Genomic DNA, 26,998 nt, shown 5'->3' on the forward strand with positions numbered 1-26,998 from the left:
TAGAGATGGATACTCAAAGACTTTTAACACTCTTCTTTCTAAAGTTAATAGAAGTATTATGAAGCTTTGTCTGCAGCTTTGAAACTGAGGTAAGGATCTCACCTTTTGTATCTTATGATGTAATAGCAGCATAAGAAGCAACCATTCCAAAAGGCAATTCCTGGTTCATAACAGATTAACCACTGATAGTACTGGACTGTTTTACTACATAAAATACTACCTGGAACATGATTTATAAACAGCATCTCTTCTGAACTGAACTCAGCTCCCGTTGTCTTTTTGGGCACAACTAAGTTTTTGTCTTGGCCACAGTAAGAAATTGTCTTCTGCAGGGATATTTTCCTAATCTAGCCAATAAATTTGGGATTCCCTGATAGTTTCCCATCCATGTCCTAACCAGATCAAGCACAGCTTAGCATTTCAAGATCCACCAAAGTCAGCTAGGTGCTGCCATCTAGCTGGGTGATAAAACATAACAGATCAGATATTATAGTGATTCTTTAAAGTTATCCCATGTAATTTCTCTGAATGAGCACATACATCATCAGATTTTTCTTATTATTCAGTCCATAGGAGTAAATGGAGCTCATTGACAGAATATATAAATATACTTCTTGGAAGAGCCATATGACTAGAAATTTTTCAGAGGAAGAACTACATACAGTACAGTCAGTATGAAAAAGAGACAGAACCAAGAATTCTAGCTCTGTCACATTTTTTCAAAAGTGTGGAAGGACAAACAGAATAATGAACACTTGTTGCCTTTCATTGCTGCCAAAATTTGTCCCTCCATGAATCTGTTGGTAATAAAAAAATTAAGCCTATCTTTAGCAGGACTTATAGCACAATCCTTTTACATCTCTACTTATGAGGAAGAAATAAATCAGATGCTTTACATGTACTTTTTCTAGATCAGGACTTGAATTATAAATTTGTACAAAAACTATGGGAAAATAAAAGTGAAGACAGAGGACAAATTTCTTAAAAGTTAGGAGTCAAATATTTTGTTTTTAGTATTAAAGTTCTAAACAGTTGGAGGTAACCACTGCCAGAAAAAGTACACAACTATTTTCCCATGAGATGTGTTGAAAAAAAACTTGTTTAATATTGGGTTTCATGCATAAGACTCACGTTTATGGCAGTATTCTTGGACTCAGCCCCACTGAGCTCGCAACCTCTTGAGAAAATAGTTTCCAGAACTGCCCAGGCCAATGACTAAAATTGTAGCTCCTCAAAGCTCTTGAGACTGGAACAAAATCACTTTGTAGATGGTGAATGAGGATTAATATTGCAAGGTTCAGTGGCAGCAGGCCTTGTAAACGATAATTGATTCATTTTTGGAAACAACTCCTTTCCCAGAAGGCCGTGAGAAAGGGACTACATGAGGAAACCAGGAGCCACCCATTCTGTAACCTTTACAGCATGTGTTCATGTTCAGAGACAGGTCCCTTGTTCCACAGGGATACCTATAAATTACGCACAGGAGTCTGTGTAGACGTGTATGGAGACATATGGAGACCTTGTGTTCCCGAATCATTCTTTCCCTTCCCCCTTATAATTTACAGTGATTCCCTTGTTGCTGTCTTGTCTGGCTATTAATTTACCAGAGGGAGTATTCTCTTGATTTATTTGTTATGAAACCTGAATAGAAGCTTATTAGAAGCTATTTGGATTTTTTAAAAAGTGATGTTCATTTGAAAGAGTGAAGTAAGGTTAAAGAGCTTAACACACTGCCAGCTACAAACATATTCTCCCCAGTTCAAGAGGAGGTACAGCAAATCAACTCGACAACTGCATTAAAGGTCATAAGAGGTAGGTGATTGATGGTGGCATATAGTCTTTCCAGGATATCAAGAGTAAGACATTCTAAAGTACAGTTCCTTTGCATGTTTACTAAAATGTTGCTCTGCATTCAATGGACAGCAGTCCTACATATGTGTTCTTAGGTTTACTGCTTAACAGCAGTATTACACATTTGGGAGCATTGTGGATTTTACCACTTAAAAGGAACCATTTTGGGAGAATATGAATGTTGGAGCAAACAAGAGAGTCTTGTGGCCTTAATAAAATTATAGTGGAGCTTTTAGTTCTTCGGCTCTACAAAACCACTTTTTTATAATTTCACCCTTGGCTTTCATTTATGATTCTATATTTTATTATATTTTCCCTATTTATTTTAAGTTGTTCTGAATATACTTTTGTGTTGGGAGGAAGGAAGGTATGATTTAGTCTGTCATCTGAAATGTATTTAGGTTTGCAGCTTAGGCTGACAACATTAATAATGCTATTTGGTGGTCTCCATTTCATAAAACTGTACAAGAGGGGTGGTCCTTAAATGTTGGTTGTCTCCAGTCACGACTTCTCCAGCTAGCATGAGAAATCTTTGAAGTTTTAGTGCAAGTTCTGAAGGGCCACAGAGTTCTTCCAACTTTCCTAAGTTAGGAATTAACAATAGGATATTTTCTAGGACTCCCAAGATGTATCCCTGCAAATTCCCATGGCATTTGGGCAATTTTGTGTGGAAATGCCGAAATTCTGCTTGATACCTCAAGAAATATTTCAGTAATGGAGGATATGTATAACATACAGTGGGTACCCAGGATTAGAAAAAAACTCCTGCTGTAGTACACCCCTAATCATAGACAATTATTGGGACACATCCTATTAGAGGACACAAATACACACAGACAGACACTCTGCAGTATAGCATGGGAAACTACCATATATTGGTTTGAAGAAAGGTAACAGTTTTGTCCATGAAGTCATTAGGAGTTTTAGGTCAACTCAAAGAAGACAAATGATGATGACAATGAAGACGATGAAAGAGGGAGGAATACTATCTGATTAAATGCATTTTAAACAATCATTAACCTTAATTGTTTCTTTTGTTCATGAAAGCAAGAAACATATTTTGTTTTTAGAGGACATATTTCAGAAAAGGCATTCTTCCTACATGAGGCAACAAAATGCTGTTTTAAAGAAATGTCTGTAATCTATGACATCTATTAACTTTCTTCATACTTTGTAATTTCCCCTTGTACTTTCTAATTCCTTCTCAATTAAGCTCAATCAAAATGTCCAGCATGTCAGTTTTTCTCAAATTGATATGTTAATGGGAAGCATTTCCACCCCAAAGAGAGGACCCCATAGGAGACTTTTCTACCTGTGAGATTTGTGAGATCCAACAGCCCTCAGCTGCCCTTCCTGAAAGTTCAAAATTATTTGCTTAAAGTGTCTTTATAGTACCAATCTGGGCACATGTAATCCAAACCAATTTGCACCGTTAAAGGAAATTTAGTAATGTGATTTTAAGTGTTTAACAGATTGATGTTGCAGACCTAATTTGCAGAAATGCTGCTTTGTATTTAGTCAGCACACCAGTTCAGTATTGCTTTTACTATAGTTTCTCGCTTTCTAACACTTTCCTAACCTGACTTTGCATATTTGTTAAATTTATTTGTTCCCTATCTCGCTGTGGGACTACTCTGGGTGATTTACAACAATAAACATGGAGAAATGAAAAGAAGTGGAAATGTAACGGTAGTAAAGTAATAGAAAAATTGTAATAAATAGCAATAAAGTAATATAAACAAATGCTGGGCTTCTATATCTTTGCTCTTGAGAAATAAATTTGATGTTCTTGTTACTCAGAGAAAAAAGGATTGGATTTGCAAATGTCACTACTAACAAAAATAAATTTTAGGTAATGGTCTGTTAAACTCCGGACAATTCCTACTGTAGTTAGAGCATGATTGCATTTTGTAGGTATGACTTATACAAACAAATACTTAGGGAAGGGTTAGAAAGGGAAACCAGGAAAGTCAGCAGCTACAAAGGGAGAGGTTATCTCCCTCAGCATCCCTGTGCTGTGGTCCTCCAAGCTGTTGCTTACCTCAGGAAAAAAGTTAGCTTGAACAATAAACCCATAAACCAGGCGTGGTATTCACTTACCTTCACTACTGGTTCGCAAATGCGAGCGCACGCACATGCTCAGTACGCTTGCGCCTCCTCCACGCATGTGCAGAGCCTTCTGCGCATGCACAGGGGGTCAAAAACGGGATGTGATGACGCCTAGGTGGGTGGGCAGAACCTCCCGCCACCAGCACTACCCGATCGCGCGATCTGGATAGAGCAGACTGAATTTCACCACTGCCATAAACATACCGGTACTTTTTAAGTTGTATTATGGGCCTATTAAGCATATCTGTAGTTTTCTCAAGGTGATCCTCTCCATATTCTCCAACCAAAGCCAGCAGGCTTTTTAGGATAGGGGTATCCAATCCCCAGTCCATGGACTGGCACTGGTCCGGGGCCCACCTGGAACTGGGCTGTGCAAGTGACCCCATCCATGAAAGCACGGGATCCAGATAGCGTGCAAAACCATGTCCGCCCTCCTAGTTCATGGAAAAAACGCTCTCTATGAAACCGGTTCCTGGCACGCAAAAGGTTGGGGGGGGGGCTTCTGCTGAGAGACCCAGCCTGAAATGGCTGCTACCTACACTAGCTGTTAAAAGAAAAGCAACAAATTTATGATTTGCGATAACATTATACACCCAGCTCACTGGTATGTATAGGATACATTTATTTGACATGAATGCAGAAAGTCTGTCTTTCAATAGCAGCCACAAAGATTAGTGGTTTCAGGTTGGATAATTAACTTCAGCTTTTATTTTCCAAATAATTCCATATCCTTTTAGTCTTTGCTTAACTGCATGAAATAAATAGGCAATTTACAAAAAAACCAAAATGAGGTTAAAAAAGAAAAATGAGATTAATAAAAACAAGAAATGGTAAGAAAGATTAGAGATAGTCAACATAAATGAATAGAGGATATGCATGAGGTTTTTTTTTTTTTTAAAGGAACAGCAATAGTGGATAGAAGCAAACTTGCAATATATACATATATATATATATATAAGGAATGGAAGCCAAGCAATTAGTCATTACTGACATAAATTTTCCTTTCTTGGGGACGTTTAAACTCCTCATATCCCGTGGATGAACTCTACAGCACCTGCAGTCTATTTCTTTTCAGTAAAGAGATGATAACTATTGTAGATGGCTTTCCAACAAAAATACAATGTTGACAGAATAATGTGTGGAAGAAAAGGGGCTACTTTGTGACTGCTACAAATTGCAGGGGGTGAATTCCCATGGCAGAATGCCCCACACTACCACTTTTATATGTTTGTCAAAGCTCCCCATATGGCTTGAAGTGAATGTCGCTCCCTCCCAACACGATGAAAATAAACTAGGAGGCATAGATGTACAGGATTGTATTTTTCATCCTTCCTCCCACAAGGAATGCTAATTCATTAGAAGTACCCTGGACTAGAATTTAGGAATGTGCCAGATACAGTATTTTCCAGTAGGAAAACATTAGCGATTCAAGGGGTGCTCAGGGGATTATAATCTAGCAACAGGGAATCATTAAAATAGAGGATTTAAGGACTGGTTCACCAAGGAGCCTGACAGAGTGGTAGATCAAATGCTCCTCCCTATGGAAAGTTTGTATAATCCAAAGTATGAAATCTTGATTTTTCTCATAAAACACATTGGAGAACTTTAGACCAACTTCTCTTTCTTCACTATTCCTCAGGTGACTATGAACAGAGTCAGAAGATGAACTTTATATGGCACTATGAAATGGAATAGTTGGGTGTGAATTAATAAATATATGAGTTCAACAAGCACTGAAGTGTTCTCTGCAAATAAGTGTCTATGGAGATTCTCAGTCATCCAGGTCATGGTTGTCCCAAAGGTGCTTTTTCAAGAGGCAACTGCACTTTCTGACTTTTCTTTGAAGATGTTTCACTTCTCATCCAAGAAGCTTCTTCTTCTATTGTGGAAGGACATGGGTAATTTCCCATGCCCCTTTCTTGGTCTCTTGCTATCCCCAAGGTGCCCTCCATCCAGTGGTGGATTTCAAAATTGTTTATTACTGGTTCTGTGGGTGTGGCTACCCAGAGTCAGGTCATGGGAGACAGTAATGGACATGCAAGCACTGCAATTTGTGCATTAATTTCATGACCAAATACCCTAACAAATCCCATCCTCAACAACTATCAATGCAGGAATTTGGCACTTACCAAAATGAATAGAAGAGATTCTTTTATGGGATGGAGACAGATGTGGGTTTCAGCAGGTTCTGACCAATTCTGGAGAACTGGTAGCAGAAATTTTGAGTAGTTCAGAGAACCAATAAATACCACCTGACTGTCCCCGCCCCCATCTATTTTCTGCCTCCCAAGTCCCAGCTGATCGGGAGGAAATGGGGATTTTGTAGTAACCTTCCCCTGGAGGGGGGAGGAAATGGAGATTTTACAGTATCCTTCCCCTGGAGTGGGGTGGGAATGGAGATTTTACAGTATCATTTCCCTGCTACACCCACCAAGCCACGCCCACCAAGCAATGCCACGCCCACCAAGCTTCCCGGAAAAGGATCAATAAATGTTGAGCCTAGTTTCTTGGAAGGTGTCAAAAAAGTAGAAAGCCACACCAAATTCCCTTCTGTAATTTTATTTCATTCTTGTCTGAAATAGGGACCTACAGACAGAGACGTATGCTGCACTGTTGTAGGCAAATTCAGCAAGAGATACGAGATCAGTCCAATTGCCTTGCATTTCAAATATTGCGGCAACAGTTGGTTATCCTTCTCAGATTCTCTGTTAGTTTCTGGATGCTGCGAGGAAGAATGAATTTTAATGAGTGTAAGGAATCCTTCCAAAATTTGGAAATGAAGATCTGAGATCACATCTAAAGAAAAAAAAAAAATCCAAAAATAGCTGAGCTCTTCCCTAAGACATTGGGAGTCCTTTCCAAGGAATAAAATGAGCCACTTTGGTAAATAAATCCACTAAGTTTCAAGTTTATTAGATTTCTATACCGCCCTTCTCCCAAAGGACTCAGGGTGGTGTACAGACATATTAAAACACATAGATTTATAAAATTTAAAACCAATTAAAATCAAATATAAAATTTGGCCAGCAAATTAAAACACAAATACACCCAATTTTAAAATTCATACTAGGCCAATCCGGCTTGCTGGAACAGAAGGGTCTTAAGGGTGCGGCGAAAAGTATGCAGGTCGGGGCTAAGACAAAACTCTAGGGACAGCTCATTCCAGAGGGCTGGTGCCCCCACAGAGAAGGGTCTCCCCATGGGTGTCGCCAGTCGGCATTGTTTGGCTGACAGCATCCTGAGGAGCCCCTCTCTGTGGGAGCGTATTGGCCGGTGGGAGGTTGTTGATGGCAGAAGGCGGTCTCGTATATACCCTGGTCCTAAGCCATGGAGCACTTTAAAGGTGGTGACCAACACCTTGAATTGCACCAGGAGCCAGTGCAGCTCGTGCAGGAGAGGTGTTACGTGGGTGCGCCGAGTCGCACCCATAACCACCCGCACGGCCACATTCTGGACCAGTTGGAGCCTCTGAGTGCTCTTCAAGGAGAGCCCCACGTAGAGAGCGTTGCAGTAGTCCAGACGGGACGTGATGAGGGCATGAGTGACCGTGCGCAGGGCATCCCAGTTCAGAAAGGGACGCAACTGGTGCATCAGGTGATCTTCCAAAGACAGCCGTGCATCCAGGAGAACACCCAAGTTGCGAGCCCTCTCTGAGGGGGCCAAGGTCTTGCCCCCAATAGTCAGCGATGGGACCAGCTGACTATACCGGGACGTCGGGAGCCACAGCCACTCAGTCTTGGAGGGGTTGAGTTTGAGCTTGTTTCTCCCCATCCAGATCCGCACGGCCTCCAGGCACTGGGACATCACGTTAAGGGCATAATTGGGGTGGTCCGGGGGTGGAGATGTACAGCTGAGTATCGTCAGCGTACTGGTGGAGCCTCACCCCGAAACCACGGATGATCTCGCCCAGTGGCTTCACATAAATGTTGAACAGAAGGGGCGAGAGGACTGACCCTTGCGGCACCCACATACAAGGCGCCTCGAAGTCGACCTCTGCCCCCCTGCCAACACAAACTGCACACGGTCGGAGAGGAAGGAGGAGAACCAGCGCAACACGGTGCCCCCACTCCCAAACCCTCCAATTGTCGCAGCATGATACCATGGTCGATGGTATCAAAAGCCGCTGAGAGATCTAATAGGACCAGGACAGAGGAGCAACCCCTATCCCGAGCCCTCTAGAGATCATCAACCAATGCGACCAATGCCGTTCCCGTGCTGTGCCCTGGCCTGAAGCCCGACTGGAATGGATCTAGATAATCGGCTTCATCCAGGCACTGGGGAAGTTGTCGCGCCACCACACTCTCAACAACCTTCGTCACAAAGCTAAGGTTGGAGACTGGGCGATAATTCGCTAATACAGCCGGGTCCAGGGAGGGCTTCTTGAGGAGGGGCCTCACCACTGCCTCTTTCAAAGAGGGGGGGAAGTAACCCTCGCTCAAAGAAGCATTAATAATCCCCTGGAGCCAGCCTCGTGTAACCTCCTGGGAGGCCAGCACCAACCAGGAGGGACACGGATCCAATAAACATGTGGCACTAAGCCTCCCCAGAATCCTGTCCACGTCCTCGGGAGTCACAAGGTCAAATCCCTCCCAGATAACATTCTCAAGACCCCCCTCCATCATCCCATCCAGATCTACCCAATCAGAGTCCAGACCTTCCCGTATCTGAGTGACTTTGTCATGCAGGAATTGCACAAAATCCTCAGCCCTGCCCTGCAAGGGGTCTTCCCTCGTTCCCAGATGAAGGAGGGAGCGGGTCACCCTAAACAGGGCTACTGGGCAGTTCTCTGCAGACCCGATAAGAGCAGAAAAATAATTAAATTTTGCCACTTTTATCGCCACTAGGTAGGTCTTAATATGAGACCTCACCAGTGTTCGGTCAGATTCGGAGCGACTGGTCCTCCAATCACTCTCCAGGTGTCTTTTCTGGCGCTTCATCTCTCTCAGCTCCTCGGAAAACCAGGGAGCCAGATGAGATCGGCACCGGGTCAGAGGCCACAAAGGCATGACACAATCCAGAGCTCTGGCGGCCGCCCTATCCCAGGCGGCCACCAGTTCTTCCATCGCGCCGTGAGCCAGAGCCTCAGAGAATGGCCCAAGCTCTGTCAGGAACCTATCCGGGTCCATCAGGCGCCTGGGAAGGAACTACCTAGTCGGTTCTGTCTCCCTGCGGCGAGGTGTAGCGGTTCAAAAGTCCATGCGAAGGAGGGAGTGATCAGACCATGACAAGGGCTTGATGACTAAATCCCCTATTTCTAGATCACTCTGTCACTGACCAGAGACAAAAATCAAGTCCAGAGTAGGGCCTTGAACTAATTGGGTCAGGTCCAAGGCCATCATGGAAGCCAAGAACTCCCGAGCTGCCATAGACGTTTCGCCGACAGATAGCAAGTTGAAATCCTCCATGACCATAAGCCTGGGGGTATCAACCGCCACCCCGGCTACGTCAGGCAGCTCGGGCAGGGCCGCTGCCACACAGCAGGGAGCCAGGTAGGTAATCAGCAGGCCCATCTGCGCCCCACGACCCCACTTCACAAGGAGGGACTCACATCCGGCTATCTGTGGTACAGTGGTCTCCCTCGGACATAGACTTTCTTTAATAATAACTGCTACCTCCCCGCCCCTACCCTGGGCCCTTGGCTGATGAAATGCCCGGAAACCTGGTGGGCACATTTCAACCAGGGGCACCCCCCCCCTTCTGGGCCCAACCAGGTCTCCGTAATACTCGCCAGATCCGCTCCCCCCTCCTGAATAAGGTCGTAAATGAGGGGTATACTACCAGTATACTTGTATATCTGCACAATCAGGAAAGATTGGTGATAAAATCTATAAACCAGTGTCCCAGGATTGGGATGGAATCTGTAGCAGCTACAATAACCCAGTTGGGTAAATGCCATGGACATCCATGGAATTTTGTGCAGTGCCTGATTTAACAGAGTATATCAATCAACACATCTCTGCTCCAAACTCTTGGAATCCACTTGGACAAAGTAAGTTCCCCTTGTTTTCCTTAAGCCATACCAACTTTCTCCTTCTGTCTACTTGCTAAATATGCATGCATATTGAGAGCAGGGAAGCTACAGTGATAGCAAAAAAGAAATACTATCTGACTGTGAATACTGGCTGAGTCCCTAGACAGACATGGGTCTTATGAGATATTCAATGAGGCTGACTTCTGACATTATCCATGTATAACACAGGCCAAGGAGGAGAAGAGAAAAGGGGGCAGGCACATCCACCCATCCACTTACCGAGCAGCAGTGAGTTCTACAAAGTCCTCTGGTCTGCGGTAAGAGGCATCAGCAGTAGGCGTCTTCACTGAGGCTTCAAATTAACATTTGGCAGAATCCTCATTGGCAAGTGTTAACACAGTCCTGTTTATACAATCATTTATGCTGATGCATTCAGGGCTAAACTAGAGGCTTGAACGAGAGCCAATACTTCCGAAGCAAAGGCAGTGACTTAACACTCTTTTCTGCTGGCATAAACAATCATGTGAACAATAGCAGAATTATTATCTTGCATATAGGTTGTGGCTGGTCTTATCACTTCCAGAGTATAAAATATTTGGGGGATGATTTAGGAGAGTGATTTATAATTTGGGGGAGAGATTGGGGCAGTGGTGGGTTCCACTTACCTTCGCTAGCAGTTCGCAAACGTGACCGCGCACACACAGCGCTTCTACGCATATGCAGAACCTTCTGCGCATGTGCAGACAGTCTGTGATGACATCCAGGCGGGTGGGCAGAGCCTCCTGCTACCGGTTCACGTGATTGGGAGTGAGGGCATTTTATTCTTTTTCTCCTTTCTGCTTCTTAAATGTAAAACCTTGCTCAAGTACAGGTTTAAAAATCTACGGCTTTGCTTGAGTGATAGAAAAAGGAGAACCCTGGAAATCCTCTCTAGAATTTTTAAATAAAATTTAATGACAATCCATACCGTCCAACATATCCTAGATCATCACAAGATACACAATCACCCGGCTTGCATCAACAGAACATATTCCAGAACCTTTTCATAAATCATTAACTGGTTTATTAACTCAACAACACCCAGAATTTCTCCCCTCCTCCCACTGTAATAGGATCTTGTGTGAATACCTGATGGGATTGCTCTTTAATTCAGGTTTCAGCTCCAGAAATGCTGCCTTCCTGGCTGGATTCTCTGAGCCATGTCAGATACTGAGCTTCCAACAAGTTTATTTTCTGCCTGTGTAAACTCAGCCCTGGAGAAGCTGAAAAACAAACAAGGCTTGGGTTCAGAGTTAGTGGTAAAGCTTCATTACCAATGGTGCAAAGCCAGGTGGGCTGCTTAAACTGGTAGAAAGTGGGAGGAGAATCCCTTTTCTAAATGCCCATTCATGGATTTTTTTTCTTTTTTCTTTTGGTCAGAAAATTGATGTGTTGCCACAGGCTTGCACTACTCCAGACCTGCACTTTTTTCTTCCTTCAAATAATTCTTGCTTAGCACTTGCTGTACAGGTCTGTGACCTTTTTTTTCCTCCAAACTTTTCCTTTACGAGTTTATTTTGGCTGCTCCTAGGCATTCATAAAATTCCTAGGGAACTGGAGGTCTTAAGCAAGGCTTGTAAAAGCAAAGGGAAAAGGGGGAGGGGGACGGGGAGAGTGGGTTTTCCATTACCATGTTGTAGCCTCCCTAATGAGAGCCTTACACCTTTCAAATCTTTTCTGAAGCACCGAGCCGCTGAAAAAGAAGGGGACAGCAAGTAAATCTCCTGAAATGGCCTCTAATTCTCACTCGGTGCCGTTAGGGCAGACTATTCTATAGGCGGAGAAGGCTCTCCCTTGTCAGTCATTCTTCTGCAGCTTTTGGTCCTCTCAGCAGGTCAACAGAGTTGGTGAACAGCTCAGAAAGCGCAGGGCATCTGAAACAAATTAGATCTGTTATAGCCACCCAGAGACCGATGATGGATGGAGGTCTGTATTTACAGCAAAACTAATTGGCAACATACACAGACATTCCCCTCCCCCCCTTTAGGAAAAAAAAAAGTATATTATTTTGCCAGACTTCAGAGCCACTGGGACAGTTTTATAATTGTAGAACATTACACTGCTTGAGATTTAAAAGAGAAAAGAAAATGAACAGCGAAAGTTTTCAATCTAATAAAAGCATTTGACTGGAAAGTTAGAAATAACAGGGAGCAAAGAGGCTGAACTAGAAATACTGTAAGTTTTGTTCATGTTCTTTTCTTGGCAAAAAAAAAAAAAAAAAAAAAACCCACACACATACACCCCACCTCTAATTATAAAACAGTTCAAAAATGTTGCCTTCCTAAAAGTTCTTCCATCCTTCTCAGTTAGAGAAGTGGGAGGGTTTTCTTTATTTGTTTTGTTTATTTCCTCCTAAAATAGATTAGACAGAGAAATCCTAAGAGCCACTGTGGTGTAGTGAATAGGACAGTGATGGTGAACTTCTCTGTGGGCACGCCAGCCGTTGCTCCAGCCCAGCTCCACTGCGCATGCGTGCGCGCGTCCTGCTGGCCAGCTGGTCTTTGGGTCTCTGCCGTGCATACGTGGGGGTGGGGCACATGCGGGGATGCACGTGTGCATGTGTGGGGGGAGGACCACATGCGTGGGGTGGTGCAGGTTGGTGGTGCAGGTTGGTGCAGGAGGCTTTCCAGGACCAACATGGGATACGGGAGGACCTCACATGGCGCCCTCGTGTCCCGTTTTGGCTTCCAGGTTGGTGCAGGAGGCTTTTCAGGCCCAAAACGGGGCACATGCCCCGTTTTGGGCTTGGAAGGCCTCCTGCACCAACCTGGAAACCAAAATGGGGTGCGGGGGGGCAGGGCACATGTGCGGGGTGCATGCACAGAGGGGTGCTCACATTGCATTTTGGGGATTTGGTCACGCCCGGGCGCGTTTGCCCGCGTGTGTGTGCTTTGGGCACTTGGCACCAAAAAGGTTAACCATCACTGGGATAGGATGTTGGACCAGCTCTGAGGAGGCCCAGGAAGTTAATTGCCCTCAGTTATGGAATTTACTAAGTAACTTTGGGCCAGTTGCCCTTTCAACCCAGCCTGCCTCACAAGACTGTTGTAGTGAAAAAGAGGGGTTTTGTTTTTATTTACTTATTTATTTATCACCCACCTTTATTATTTTTTTAATAAAGAAATCAAAGTGGTGATCTTACATAATATTCCTTCCTCCTTCCAGTTTCCCCACACAACAATCCTATGAGGTGAGATGTACGCACCAGACAGTAAACAGAAATAAACCGCGGGCAGGTTAGAAAGTGAACGCAGGAAGAAACACACCCTGAGGGAAGGGTGCCCAACTGATTCCACTCTGCCATTTCAGCTTAACATCTTATAAAGAGGAACAAGAAATATGGAGTGCCATTAAGTTCCTTCTGCATTCAGTAATAGCCATGGCTATTTTATTATAGCATTCATAGAGTAACTGGTAACATTGCCACATAATTTTTACATATGTTCTTGAAATTTCTCCTATCTCTGTTTTTGTTTCTTTCCCCCCCCCAACTTTTAATAAATCTGTACTATCCCTTCTTTAGGTTTATAGAATAATATCACTACTGAAACAGTTACTGTTAAATCATTTAAATACAAGCCACTCTTGCTTATGGTTTTTGTTTGCTTCTTTAAAGATAAGGCTGAATATCTTCCATTTCCTCCCCCCTGGGAAGTCCTATAGCAGTTTGCCCTGGGATAGATAGAGTGAAAACTGAAAGTCTTCAGTCATAGACAAAACGTTACTGTATATACTACAGATCTTACTTAAATCATCCCTTTGCTGATTTGACCAGATAAAGCCCTGGAGCCTGCCTGATTTTATGTAGTTTCCCTTTACAGCTTTTATTTCAATGGAAGCGAATAAGGTATTGCCATTTAAATGACCTCCAGCAAAGCTTCATATAATCCAGTATCCATTTAAACATGACTACCTTTGAGGAAAATGGTTCAGAGATTTAGATGAGAACCACAAGCTAAATAATTAATTGAAGAAGGATCGAATGATGAACCATGCACAAACAACTCTGCTAGGGGATTAGAATTTCAGATACTTCCAGAATAGATACTGCAGACCTGATAAAGTTTAGCAACCAATTAATTATCCAGGCTATTTAAATACTTCTGTATCTCTCTATCGCTTGTGATTCTAAAATAGAGTGCAAATACATAAATTGTGTTTGGCTTGCGGACTGTAAGTGGCACACACTAGGCATAGGTTTATTGTTCAATAAAAATAAAAAAGAGATACAAGTAGCTTGATTAAAGTACCAGGCTAGAAAGTAGAAGACTGTGAGTTCTAGTCCTGCCTTAAGTCATGAAAGCAGCAGGGGCTAATTAGATCTTGGGCTAATCACTCTCTTTTAGCCCAATTCACTCACAGGGTTGTTGTTGTGGGGAAAGTGGAAGAGGAAAGTGTGTTGAATGTTTACCACCCTGAGTTATTTGTAAAAAGTAAAAAAGGTGGGATATAAATATATTATTATTATTATTATTATTATTATTATTATTATTATTATTATTATTATTATTATTATTATTATTATTATTATTATTTAAATTTTTATAGCGCTCTTCTCCTGAAAGACTCAGGGCAGTGAACAGCCAAGATTAAAATACATACAATATGAAAATTAAAATAATTTAAAACATAATTAAATCAATTTGGCTTCCCCAATTTAAAACCCCTTACCCATAAAATTAACCAGTTAAAAATTTTAAGCCAGCCCGGTTTGCTGAAATAGAAAAGTCTTCAGGGCCCGGCGGAAAGTACGGATAATATTAAGTATTTAGAGAAGCAAACATATAGTAAATATAAATAGTAGCAAAAACACCATGATAATTTGAAACACATCTATTCTATCCTGAATTCATCATTCCAAAAACTGATAATGACTTTTTTTGTGTAAATCTATCACCTGATTTCTCTTGATCGCTAACAAAATAAGACTATTTAATTTACTTTAAAAAGATTTTATAGGGATACTTTCAGTATGAGAGTTTAATTCTTGCTTCAAATAATATAATTTCTGAGGGAGAGGAGCAGCTAAGAAGTGAGAAATAAAACAAACAAATAAGCAAACAAATAAATATTTTCTGATTCATTCTTGTCAGCAGTCTAATGAGGACCTGCAGAATGCAATCACCATGCTTGCAAGGACCCTTTGAATAATCCCAGCAACACAACTTTTCTACAGAATTTAGAACGTAAATTCCAAAGTAAAATTCCTGCTTATGTGTTATGGTTAATGCTATTCTTGCTTTTTTGATTAATCTCTCTCTCGTTTTTTTTTTCCTGGATCTGGGAAACTGTGTCTTGTATAAACAACTATCAGAAAGCACTGGAGTATGTGAACACTTAGTTCTGCTGAAAACACAATCATTGTGTTATTCCAAGTTGATGAAAACACCCTTTGCCGTTTTGCCTAGCAAGATCCACACGCCAATCAGCGTTTGTCAGTGATATAATTTTCTCCCATAAACATAACCTTTGTACAACTTCCACTCAGAGTAAATAGACATAATTCCCAAACTAAATAATGCACGTTGAAGGGAAATGGAGATTACAGGAGGAGGAGGAGGGGTGAAGGGTAGGGGGAAGAGTAAAGTTAAATGAGAATAGCTCTAATTGCAACTGCAATGGAGCCTTTGGAGTGGAAGAATCAGGCAAGGGAATCAGGCAATGGAAAGGAGAGCTGGTTTATTTCTTCACACTGTAAAGAAACTGGTTAAGGCAAATATTTGGAGGAAATGTTTTTTTGGCTTGTTGATGGTTAGAGACCACCACGAATTGCTGAAAGATGGATTCAGTCTGTCTATTGGACAAGGAAAACATTTGTGTTGGTGACCTATCTAGAAGGAAGTGGACAACATGCATTGTAACTAGTTACAATATACACAGAGAATACTGTACATGCAGGACAATCACATGCTACAAAAATATTATGGATGTCAACTTATTCTCCAGGCCTATCAAGAATATATGCATGGAAGACTGCAATAATGTTTGAGACAAATTATTATATTTTTACACTTTAAAAAAAGCATGTTTGGTAGGCAAAGTTATCTTGAGAAAAAAGAAGCTGTAGGGCTCCAGTACAGAACATGTTACCAATTGGATCAGAAACTTGTATTGGTTGTATTTTTTCTTCAAAAGTGAACAAACCGATGGATAGTTTAAGCATACTTTTTAAATCTGTGAGTAGTAACTAAATTAAATCAGAACAGAAATTATATCTATATCTAATCATGAAGAAACACATGATTAATTTTTTAAAAATAGAAACACATGATTATTATTTTTTAAATATATTTTTTAATTTACCCCTTGAGACCCACTGGAATGGATATATAGAAAGGAAAGTAGGTATGTGGGCAATCAAAGAGTAAACCATGTTGGATCATATTACTATGATGGCTGTTTTGAAAATAGAAGTGGGATTGGAGGTTAGAAATAGCTATGAGTATATGCTTGAAATCTCTCTCAATGTTTTGGGTTTGATCTTTTCTAATCAATCTTTTATTTGATTACTTAATCTTCTGTTAGATATGGCTTAGTCATAATCCAGCAACTACCAGTTGGGACTATGGGTGGAAGAACTGCTGAGCACATGATGGATGGACCAGTTGGAATTGTCTTAGTCCTGCTTTGATCAATTGGATTTAACATCTAGACTAGAGGACCACTTATCCACAGAAACATTTCTTCTTATGAAGACCTTATGAAGTTTCAGAATTAGTACTTGAAGTGAAACTAAAAAGACAATAGAGATATTGGTGATATACTGCTTATCCCATTGTTCAGGAGTATTTCTGTTTGAGCAGACCAACTATTCATAGTAAGGTACTACTTGGCAGAATTTCCCAATTCACATGATAATCATGCAGCTGCTATATCTGAAGTTTGATTTTTATACATGACTCCATACAAGAATGATCTGGAGATAACAGGAGTATAATCCTGTTGATCCTTCTTGGATGTCTCAGTGGCTTGTGATACAAACCACGGTAGAATGGTAGTAGGATGCATGGACTTAAGTGGTTCTGCCCTTATTTCTAAGTGTTAATGAACGTGACCTTAGAGTCATTGTGTTAATTGACACGCTATTCAACTGTGAGGTTGCCACAGGACTATATTTTGCCAGAAATGTTGTCTAAGATATATGGAATTGGATATAAACAAACATGCAGTTCAAAAAAGGGATAAACCCTCTCCACTGAAAAAAATAATAATTACAAGCTTAGAAATCCTGAATGTTCATCAACCCAATGAATGAGGGAAATTATATTAAAGCACAGACTAATGCATTTCAGAGAGAAATTTTAAAAGGCTACAAATGGAATGACAGTTTTATCAAATTTTTGTTCTAAAATTCAACCGGCTGCTATTTATTTCCCAAATTTTCTACAAAGCAAAAAAAAAAGTAGAGAGTGCTGAAAAAATTAGATGTCAACTATAGGACACACTTAAAAACTTAGTTTCCTCCTTTCATGTATCATCCATAAGAAAGAGTCCTAGCTTTTTCCTCTTAGACCATTTAATCAGACCAAAGACAGATTAAAGAGAGAGAAAACTCTGTGCAGATATGAATAGATTTTGAGATTAAATCCGTGATGCTGCATTATTGCCATATAGTATCTTTCATTTGCTGCTTATAAATAAATTGCTGCCATTTGGTTTTATAAGGAAAAATGAAAATACAGTGCTAGTGGTAATAAAAAAGGCAAGATAGAAATGTAATAATAATGTTTCAAGATAATATCCTATAATAGTTGATGGCCTCATAACAGGAATGCTAATGAGGAAAAAAAGTGTGTCTCTTATCACTGCACTTCTGGGGGTTTCCATCATTATGGTCATTTTGATTAAGAATTGGCTGCTGAACAAATGAATCTGTGTGTGTGTGTGTGTGTGTGTGTATATATATATATATGTGTGTGTGTGTGTATGATATGTATGTATGTATGTATGCATGATATAGATAGATAGATAGATAGATAGATAGATAGATAGATAGATAGATAGATAGATAGATAGATAGATAGATAGATAGATAGATAGATAGATAGATCGATCGATCACATTCAGGAGAGATAGAGAATGTTATTTAACTTCTGTCATTCCAATCAAAATGGAAGTCATTTTTTAAAAAAATCCTTCATTTGATAGATTATTAAACACATTTTATTTTGCTAAAATACAGCCTTGTTTTAAGCAGGCAAAGCAAAGAAGAGATGAATTTTCCTTTGGCTATTTTAATACTGTTTAAAAATGTTTTTAAACATTTTTTCCCTTCTCCTCATATATTAGTAAGTTAATATGAGTAAAAAATGATCTTACTTTGTTTTCAGGTCAACAGATACCATTAAAAATGAATCCCATCAAACCATCTTGTCAACTTTTGGCTTCCCTTCTTCAGTTGCTATTCTGGTTTTTTTATTACCATGGTTATGCAGAAAATTGCATTTTCAAAGATCTAGTTGCCCATCTGAAAACCATTAACTGTTCAAAATAACTGCCATGTGATCCCATAAGATAAAAGGATACCAGATTCCTTAAAGGACAACAACTGGGGCACAAAGGGCTTGACAGATGTTTTCAAACTGTAATAAATTCAAAAGCCTGCCCATAAACTGTGGCTTGATTTGACATAACTTGCACCCCATCCTGATGCATGTTACACAAACACATAAGTGCAAATAGGAACATATTCTCAGTCTGGTACAATGACACAAAAGAACATTATTTTACTTTGTGATAACATACATAAAAATACTTCCTCCTATTTTATTATGCTCTGTAACAAAGATAACCAGTCAAGTAACTGCAATGCTGCAAAATCTTTCAGCCGAGTAAAGAATAATGTTCAAATTTATTTATTTATTTATTTATTTATTTATTTATTTATTTATTTATTTATTTATTTATTTATTTATTTATTTATTTATTTATTATTTATTTATTTATTTATTTATTTATTTATTTATAATTTAAATTCCGGCTAGAAAATTAACTAAATTAAAATCAGATGATGCATATATTTCAAATGAATTATTTTGAACCATTTCTGAATTGCAAACAGTTTAAAAAATTACATTATTATATCCCATCCTTTAAATTACTAGCATTCTTATCATTTTCTTGTCTGAGATGTAAAAATAATCTACCCAATTCTATTGAATAACAACCTTATTTCCTGTTACTTTATTCATATTTTTTGAGTAGCTGTAACAGAGTAGGGGGGAAAAAAGACTAGGCCTGGTTCATGATTAACATATTAATCTAAATGAAGTTTACCTCCCTTGAGGCAGTTATGTGTGTGGGCTTTCACCATGCAAGCTAGCAGAAAGTTGATCCCGTTGCAAACACGTGCTACATATTACCATATTTACATTTTCCTGTTTGGAAAGATGGGAAGCTTGCAGAGGTCCTAGGTTAGGTGAGCCGAGAGCTGAAACCTTAAACTGTTTCATGCTTATTTATTTTATGATCCTATTGGGTCCAGTGTTTATCCAAATTGTTCAACCATCTGGATTAGATAATTTGTTGGAAATTAACAGTGTTTGATGGTTATTGACCTCCAAATGATTAAAACTGCTTGAAAATATAAAGAGAAAGACAGAAAAACATCCTTCCTGGTATTCAAAAAAATATTTATTTTTACCAAACCCTGATCTACGGTACAGTTCTGATGGAACAACATTGAAAGTGACGATGGATGTCAAAATGGAGATACAAAGCAACAATTTAGAATGAAAAGGCTTGAGAGCACTGTGGCAGAATACTTCTTTTTATCTGCCCATATTTCTTGTGGTCAGCCAAAAGACCTAAATGCATATGCTAATTAACTTTGGAAGTAATGCATGTACAAAAACTTCTCCCTTTCAGGTTTCTAAATTCTCTTCCAAGAAATATTAATGTTTTGGAGGAAATATCTGTATTGCCCATTGTCAAGACACAGGCTGCTAGGCCTTAGATAAAAATGTAGAACTAGAATGCTATCAGAAAATAAAAGACACTTGCTCCTGGGGAGAAAAGCTATGGCAAATCTAGACACCATACTAAAAAGCAGAGACATCACCCTGCCAACAAAAGTGCATATAATCAAGGCTATGGGTTTCCCAGTTGCAATATATGGCTGTGAAAGTTGGACCATAAGAAAGGCTGAGCGCCAAAGAATTGAGGCCTTTGAACTATGGTGCTGGAGAAGACTCCTGCGAGTCCCTTGGACTGCAAGGCGACCAAACCGGTCAGTCCTAGAGGAGATCAACCCTGACTGCTCTTTAGAAGGCCAGATCATGAAGATGAAACTCAAATACTTCGGCCACCTAATGAAAAGGAAGGACTCACTGGAGAAGAACCTAATGTTGGGAAAGATTGAGGGCAAAAGAAGAAGGGGACGACAGAGAATGAGGCAGCTGGATGGAGTCACCGAAGCAGTAAGTGTGAGCTTAAATGGACTCCAGAGGATGGTAAAGGACAGGAAGGCCTGGAGGAACGTTGTCATGGAGTTGCGATGGTCAGACATGACTTCGCAACTAACAACAAAAGAATGCTATCCTCTCTTGAGTCAGTAAATTCCAAGAACTCATTTTGACTGACTGAATATTTCTGCTTTATTTCTTGCCTTTGCCGATTACTGCCCATTTAATGACCATTATTCTCTTTCTTCATTATGTGCTATCAAGCTGTCAAATATTAGTGACCACACAGATTTTTTTCCCCATCATGATCTGTCCCTAATTGTGTTTCTTACCTGTATCAGCAACAAGGAAACAATTCTGTGTTTCCAAACTTTACCTATAAAATAGCTTTATCTTAGTTTTGGCCATTGTCATTGCAATAGCTCACCTTTTCAAAGAATTGCATCAACTTTCTAATATAAATATTTCTGAACCTGCCTGAGAAGTCATTCTAAACAAACAGTTGGCAGGCTGGAACTGTTGATCAGTGGTTTCTTTCCAGGTGACTTCATTTCACCTTTGAACTTTAAAATTAGTCCTAAATTTAAGTATGGTCAACTAGCAGAGTGGAGTTCCAAGACTATTATCTCTTATAATCAAATCCACCTTCAAAACTGAAAATCATCTGGGAATTTGCTGCTATTTACAAGCAGAAGGCACATCAAAATAAGCAATTGTCATGTATGGAATGTTTAGAAGAGCAAATCAGCAAGTAAATTTACGAAATGATTTTAATACCATGATCAATCTAGACACAGAGTTTTCATTCCCAGAATGTTTGCACTTTCCATGCTTCACTTTGAAATTGCTACTAGTAAACCAAACAACTGCGATTTTTGCTAAGAGCATGTAATTATGTCAATTCTTCCCAGAAGAGTCTTAGTAAGTATATATTCAACAGCTATTGTGTAGTCATTGACATTTGACATTGTACTAATTTCCTCACATTAGCATGTTTTTTTTCTTGAAGGGTACTTGACCTAGGCCAAAAATATCCCACAACTTTCATAATTATTTACTGAATGATAGGAACACTACTGTAAAAAGAAATGCAGTTTCATAGGCTGATCATATTCCTTGGAAAAACACATTCATTTCTAACATTTAAGTATTGTGTTGTCAAATAAAGCATGGAATTTAATTATCAGCATTTATGTAGAGAATTCCATGGAGTTATTGCAACTTAAAAGTATATTTGTATTAGAATCAACTATTTTGTCTACTACTGCCACTACCTCCTTTTCTTCTCTTCTCTACAGCATTAAAGGTGCTAGATATATGCTAGACGTTCCTGACTCTAAGGGGCAGTGCTCATCTCTGTTTCAAAGCCAAAGAGCCAGCGCTGTCGAAAGACGTCTCCGTGGTCATGTAGCCAGATTGACTAAATGCCAAAGGTGGTCCGTATTTTTCTACTTGCATTTTTTACGTGCTTTCAAACTGCTAGGTTGGCAGAACCTGGGACAAGTAATGGGAGCTCACCCTGTTATGCGACACTAGGGATTCGAACCGCTGAACTGCTGACCTTTCGATCAACAAGCTCAGCGTCTTAGCCACTGAGCCACTGTGTCCCCATATTAGTTGCATAGTATTCTGGAAAAGTTCTGGCCTGGCCTACCAGTTGTATTAGCAACCATACTCTATTTTAAAGAACAATATTATCCTAACCCAGTAGGGAACTGAATCAGTCAACTGCCTTGGGAATGCACAGGTAACAAGGACACTAAAATAGTAAAATTTCTTCTGTCTTCCACCAGAGAATTCAAAATTATGAGATTCCCAGGTATTCTTCCATCCAAGTATGGACTATACTCACATCTGTTTATCTTCAAAAAGCTGGCTACTTCATGTATTCCATTTCTTTTTGATGCTTGAGAATTTTACTGCTGCTCTTAATCTATAAATAGGTTGAGATAATTGTTCAGTAATTTTTGTGAAAAGATGGGCTACAAATATAGTAAGACATGAAATAAAACAAACTTCTACAGTCTGAAATGGCACAGCATGGAAATAGTGTATCTTATGGGAATGCTGATCATATATACTTCCAAGTCAAATAAACAGAAAAAAATCTACCAGGTGGATTAGATCATTATCATGATTACATTTCTTTATGTGTGTAATGGAGAGTTCTGATGCCATTCAAAATCCTTTAAAAGAAACAGTGGTAATTGCTGTACTTGCTTGTTAATGGTAGTGATATTATTAGAATAAGGATGGATTCATGAAATAGTCTTAACTATATGAAAGACAGTTATGTTGAACATATGTTTAATTTGTAGAGTTAGTTTCTCTTTAATTATATTATCATGTTTTGAATGACATAGAGGCAATTTCTAAGCAGGTCTTCTGTAGTATGTCGTATGGTATTCTTTCCAAATGAAGTGCCAGAAATATTAAAGCAGATTAAAATTAGGATTTACAGAATGTAAATACATCTCAAAGACTACATGTCTGCAGTAATATTCTAAGCTGTACTGTTATTTTATTTTTACTGATCTTGAATCCAAGACCATTATTACCACATCTATATGATTAGCAGAATGGGACGATTCGTCATGGCCATTTTGCTGTGGCCAACTCACTGCAGGACATCAAACCACAGATAATTCACGTGGTATAACTCAATGTGATAAATATCTGCCACTATTTTTTCAACATTATTTTCATTTTTGTCAATAGTGGTGGATAACATTTATTGCAATGAGTTATTTCACATGGAATTTTCTTTGGTGAGTTATTCCATGGTGAGTTGACTACAGTGAGATAGCCATGGCAAGATGGCCATGATGGGTTGGTCATAGCAAGATGGCCACAGCAAATTGGTCCCAGTGAGTTGTCTTAGACCCAGTGGTGGGATTCAAATAATTTAACAACCGGTTCTCCTGAAGTGGTGCAAACTGGATGAATCCCACTACTGCTTAGACCCCATGAGTAGTCCTATTTCAAGGACAATTTTATGTCACAGCTGTGAAGATTTAGGAAAAATGCATTTGATGAGTAGAGAAATCTCAAGTCAGTTGCAGGAATCAATTGATCCTGAATCAAATCTCAATTCCATTAGTAACTCTTTTATTCTAACTATACATATTACAATCAACTTTCTACAGTATTGCTGATATATGAAACTGTTATATTCAGGAAAAGAAGACATGTTAAATAATTTACAACATGAAATTCAGCCTACGCACAAAAGCAAATTGTAGGAATGGAGAAGCAAATTTAGGAATCTACAGTAATCGATCTCTAGTATGTTTTCAAAGGCTTGTCCTAAATATTTTTTTTTGGTAGTAACTTGATAATAAATTCATCATTTATTATCAGTTTCGACAAACAGAAAATTCCTGTTAAACATGAAAAAGTACCACTATGTCAAAAATTCTATATGTGACCATTCAGAAAAATAAAATGTGAAAAAATGAAGGTATGGTAAATTAGCATTTTGAAATATTTATTTAAATACTATTTCAGTGACATATCCTTAATTTATACATCTTCTTTTACACACAGAGAACAAAAATCTTTAGATCTAGAAAGATCTAGATGCATGACTTGAGAAGCAGTATAGCCTAGTATTTAAGGTGTGGTAATGGGACTGGAGAGATTCAGTTCAAAGTCCATCATCAGTTGTGCAAACTCGGTGGCTTTGATCCAGTCTTTCTCTCTCAATCTATTCTATGACACAAGGTTGTTGTATAGCTTAGTTAAAGAGAACTCCTGAGGCCAGCTGCCTCCAGTTCTTGGAGAAAAGACAGGATCAAAATCCAACAATGTGTATGGTGGGCAATTTATACTGCATCTAGATATTGCTTTCATGATGAAAGTTAGATCTGGAAAAAAATGTAATTTGGTGAGAGAAAAGGCTGGATGGAACATAAGAAAAACACATTGCCCTTTCATTCCCTCGGGATCCCTTGCATTGTCTGTCTATTTCTCAGGTGGCAAAAGAGAGGCAACATGGTTCTTTTAAGAAAATGGAAATGAAAAATTGTGTGGTAAGTAACTTCTGATATTTGTCCAAGGAAACTACATAGAAGTTTCCATGAAGTTACCAAAAGTTTTACCTTATATTATATAGACTGAACAGTGTCCACAAAATGAGATAGCTGAAATATGTTTTTTCCAGAAAAAATGCTTTGTTCTTTATGAGTATATAATTACGTATCACCAAGCTTTTTGACTCCTACTGACAACAAAAATACATTTTCTCCCTAACCTGTTCTTTCATGTGTTCCAATAGTGCACACATAGCCTCTGTAACTGAGACCATATACCTTGCTGCTGGTCATCATCTTCTTTTTTCTTTTATCTTTCCCAGCATTAGAACCTTTTCCAGAGAGCTGGGTCATTAATTAATCTAAAATGATTTAGCTGTAATATTTCTGGATGAGATCCAGGGACATATCTGAAATGGGTAGAGTATAAATTCATTCAATCTAGGCCTAAAATGACTTAGCTGTGGTGCTGCTCTTCATATTCATATCATATTCATACTTCAATATTAATAATCAGTTTTAATGCCTGCATCTAAAATGTGGTATACTAACCTATATTGTGGCTTAAAAGGTGAAGCAAACTGAAATATTCTATCTATTCAAAGAGTCTTTGTCTAGTGAAATATTTTTCTGATCCTTCCGAATGGGCTGAATCAGTGGTGGGTTTCCACCCGTTCGTCCCGGTTTGGGCGAACCGGTAGTGGCAGTGGTGAGATACCCGCCTGGACGTCATCACAGACGCTCTGCGCATGCACACGCTCATAGTTCCGAACTGGTAGCAAAGGTAAGTGGAACCCACTACTGGGATGAATGCATCTTTTGACAGAAGTATAACTGCAGTAAATTAGTTGTTGTTTGCAGCTGGTTGCCATGACAGGATTGGACTAGGAAACTTGTATTCAGGGTTGGCCGTTTTGTTTTATAATGGATTGCAGAAATTAATTTTTCTGGATCGAGCCCCTTCTTGCTTAACTCTCCGCTTCAGGCTTTCCTTGCTCTTTCTCTTCTTTCTTCTGGGATCTATAACACCTTTCTTTCTGCTTGCATCTTACCCTGTTATGATTTCCTCCGTTTTCCTGCTTTCATGCAAAAGTTTGGGATACCGGCTGCTTATGTGTGGTCTCAAGGGGTGCTGGAGTGATAGCAAGCTGATTTTTGGCTATGGGGGCTGCAATGTTGGAACTGTGAATGAGTTTAATTAGCAGTTCAGAGCTGAGACCCCACACACTGGGTCTGAGGGAGGGGGGAACTGCCATTCTTCCATGCTCACACCCCCAGGGTGAGTGCGCCGACCCCTGGCATAAGGGTCATGCCACACCGCAGACAGAGCTGGAGCTCAGGAAAATCTACAGATCATAGATGCAATCTGGAGTCCCATTCAATCCCCCCCCCCCTCTACAACTCAGGGGGTCGAGGCTGGATCATTTGGAAAGCATTTGCTAACATATGGATTGCCTTTAAGCTGCAACTTTTTAATTCGCTGCATTTCCCAGTTCCATTTCTTAATTGTAGCTTGGGGTTTTTATTCCAGTTTCCTGTGCTGCAGAAAACATCACTGCAGTTAGAAGGTAAGGTCTCTGTCCTAATCCAAAGAGACAATAGCAAATCCTGTCAAGTCACTTTACAAAGGCAGACAGTGGAAATGACAGATATTCTCAACCTCCCAGGGAGAAAGCTTTCCAGAATTACAGCAAAGGACCTTGTATTTATCATACTGGATATGGCCAAATAAAATATTTAATTAAAAAGTAATCACCACATGTATTTTTCCACGATCTAAAATCCAATTATTTGGGAACTTCTATTTCTTGCTTAATGTTGATAGTATTTAACAAATCAATCGTCCCCCCGAGGAAGCACTCCAAGTATGAAGCATGGGAATAATTTGGACATCTCAGTCCAGATTTCTTTTATTTTGTTCTTTTCTTTAGCTGTTTGAAGATGGAGGTTAAAATGCTATCAATAAAATATACCTGTTGGTGGGAAAATGTCAATCACCTTCCACCAATTACATTCTTATGGGATTTAAGGCACCATAAAAAAATAAACTAGTGCCCTTTCATTTTCCAGCTCCATTAATGAATTAACTAATATTGCAATCCTAGCCATGCTTGCCTGGAAATAAGCCCAATTATGATTCAATAGGACATTCTGATGAGTAAATAATATGTACAGGATTGCACTGAATAAATACCTTTTTAAGTTGTAGCTCTAATCTAAGTGAGGTCTTTGGTTAAGCTACCTAGAACTGTTGCATTGTGTGTTAATTTGTGTAACACATGGTCTGGATCTAAAAGATATAGAAATATTGATGGAGAATGCTGTGGCATTACCTTTGGCACTTGTGTAAAAGAATTATACAAATATATTATGTGATTGGAGGATCTACATTTATGCAGAAATTTTTTTCCTAGCATAGTTTTGCCTTCTGCTATTTCCTAGGACCAGAGACCTACTACAGGCTGAATAAAAACAATGTTGGCAAAATGAAGCTACCTTGGCCCAGGTTTCTGCAACATAGAAAAGACATCTGGAAACGTCTTTTATCATTTGGTTCTCTAACATATGGATAACAGTTTTGGCCAAGTAATATG

At 39.5% G+C, this 26,998-nt stretch overlaps 1 long non-coding RNA gene across 9 annotated transcripts in view; it reads right to left on the minus strand.

Moving 5' to 3' along the window:
- Nucleotides 1-26,998, minus strand: part of LOC117664194 (uncharacterized) — a 56,741-nt gene that overhangs the window by 24,108 nt on the left and 5,635 nt on the right. For 2 of the 9 annotated variants that reach the window (XR_015733095.1, XR_015733094.1), the window contains exons 2-3: nucleotides 22,226-22,306; nucleotides 1,132-11,844 (exon numbers count right to left, since the gene is read on the minus strand). This is a non-coding gene — a long non-coding RNA (uncharacterized LOC117664194). Of the gene's footprint in view, nucleotides 1-1,131; nucleotides 11,845-18,289; nucleotides 18,512-22,225; nucleotides 22,307-26,998 lie in introns of those variants that run through there. The other 7 variants (XR_015733102.1, XR_015733101.1, XR_015733096.1 and 4 more) reach the window with 7 other exon arrangements.

This window comes from Pantherophis guttatus, chromosome 3, assembly GCF_059756535.1.
Source record: "Pantherophis guttatus breed Tessera chromosome 3, ASM5975653v1, whole genome shotgun sequence".
NCBI lineage: Eukaryota > Metazoa > Chordata > Lepidosauria > Squamata > Colubridae > Pantherophis > Pantherophis guttatus.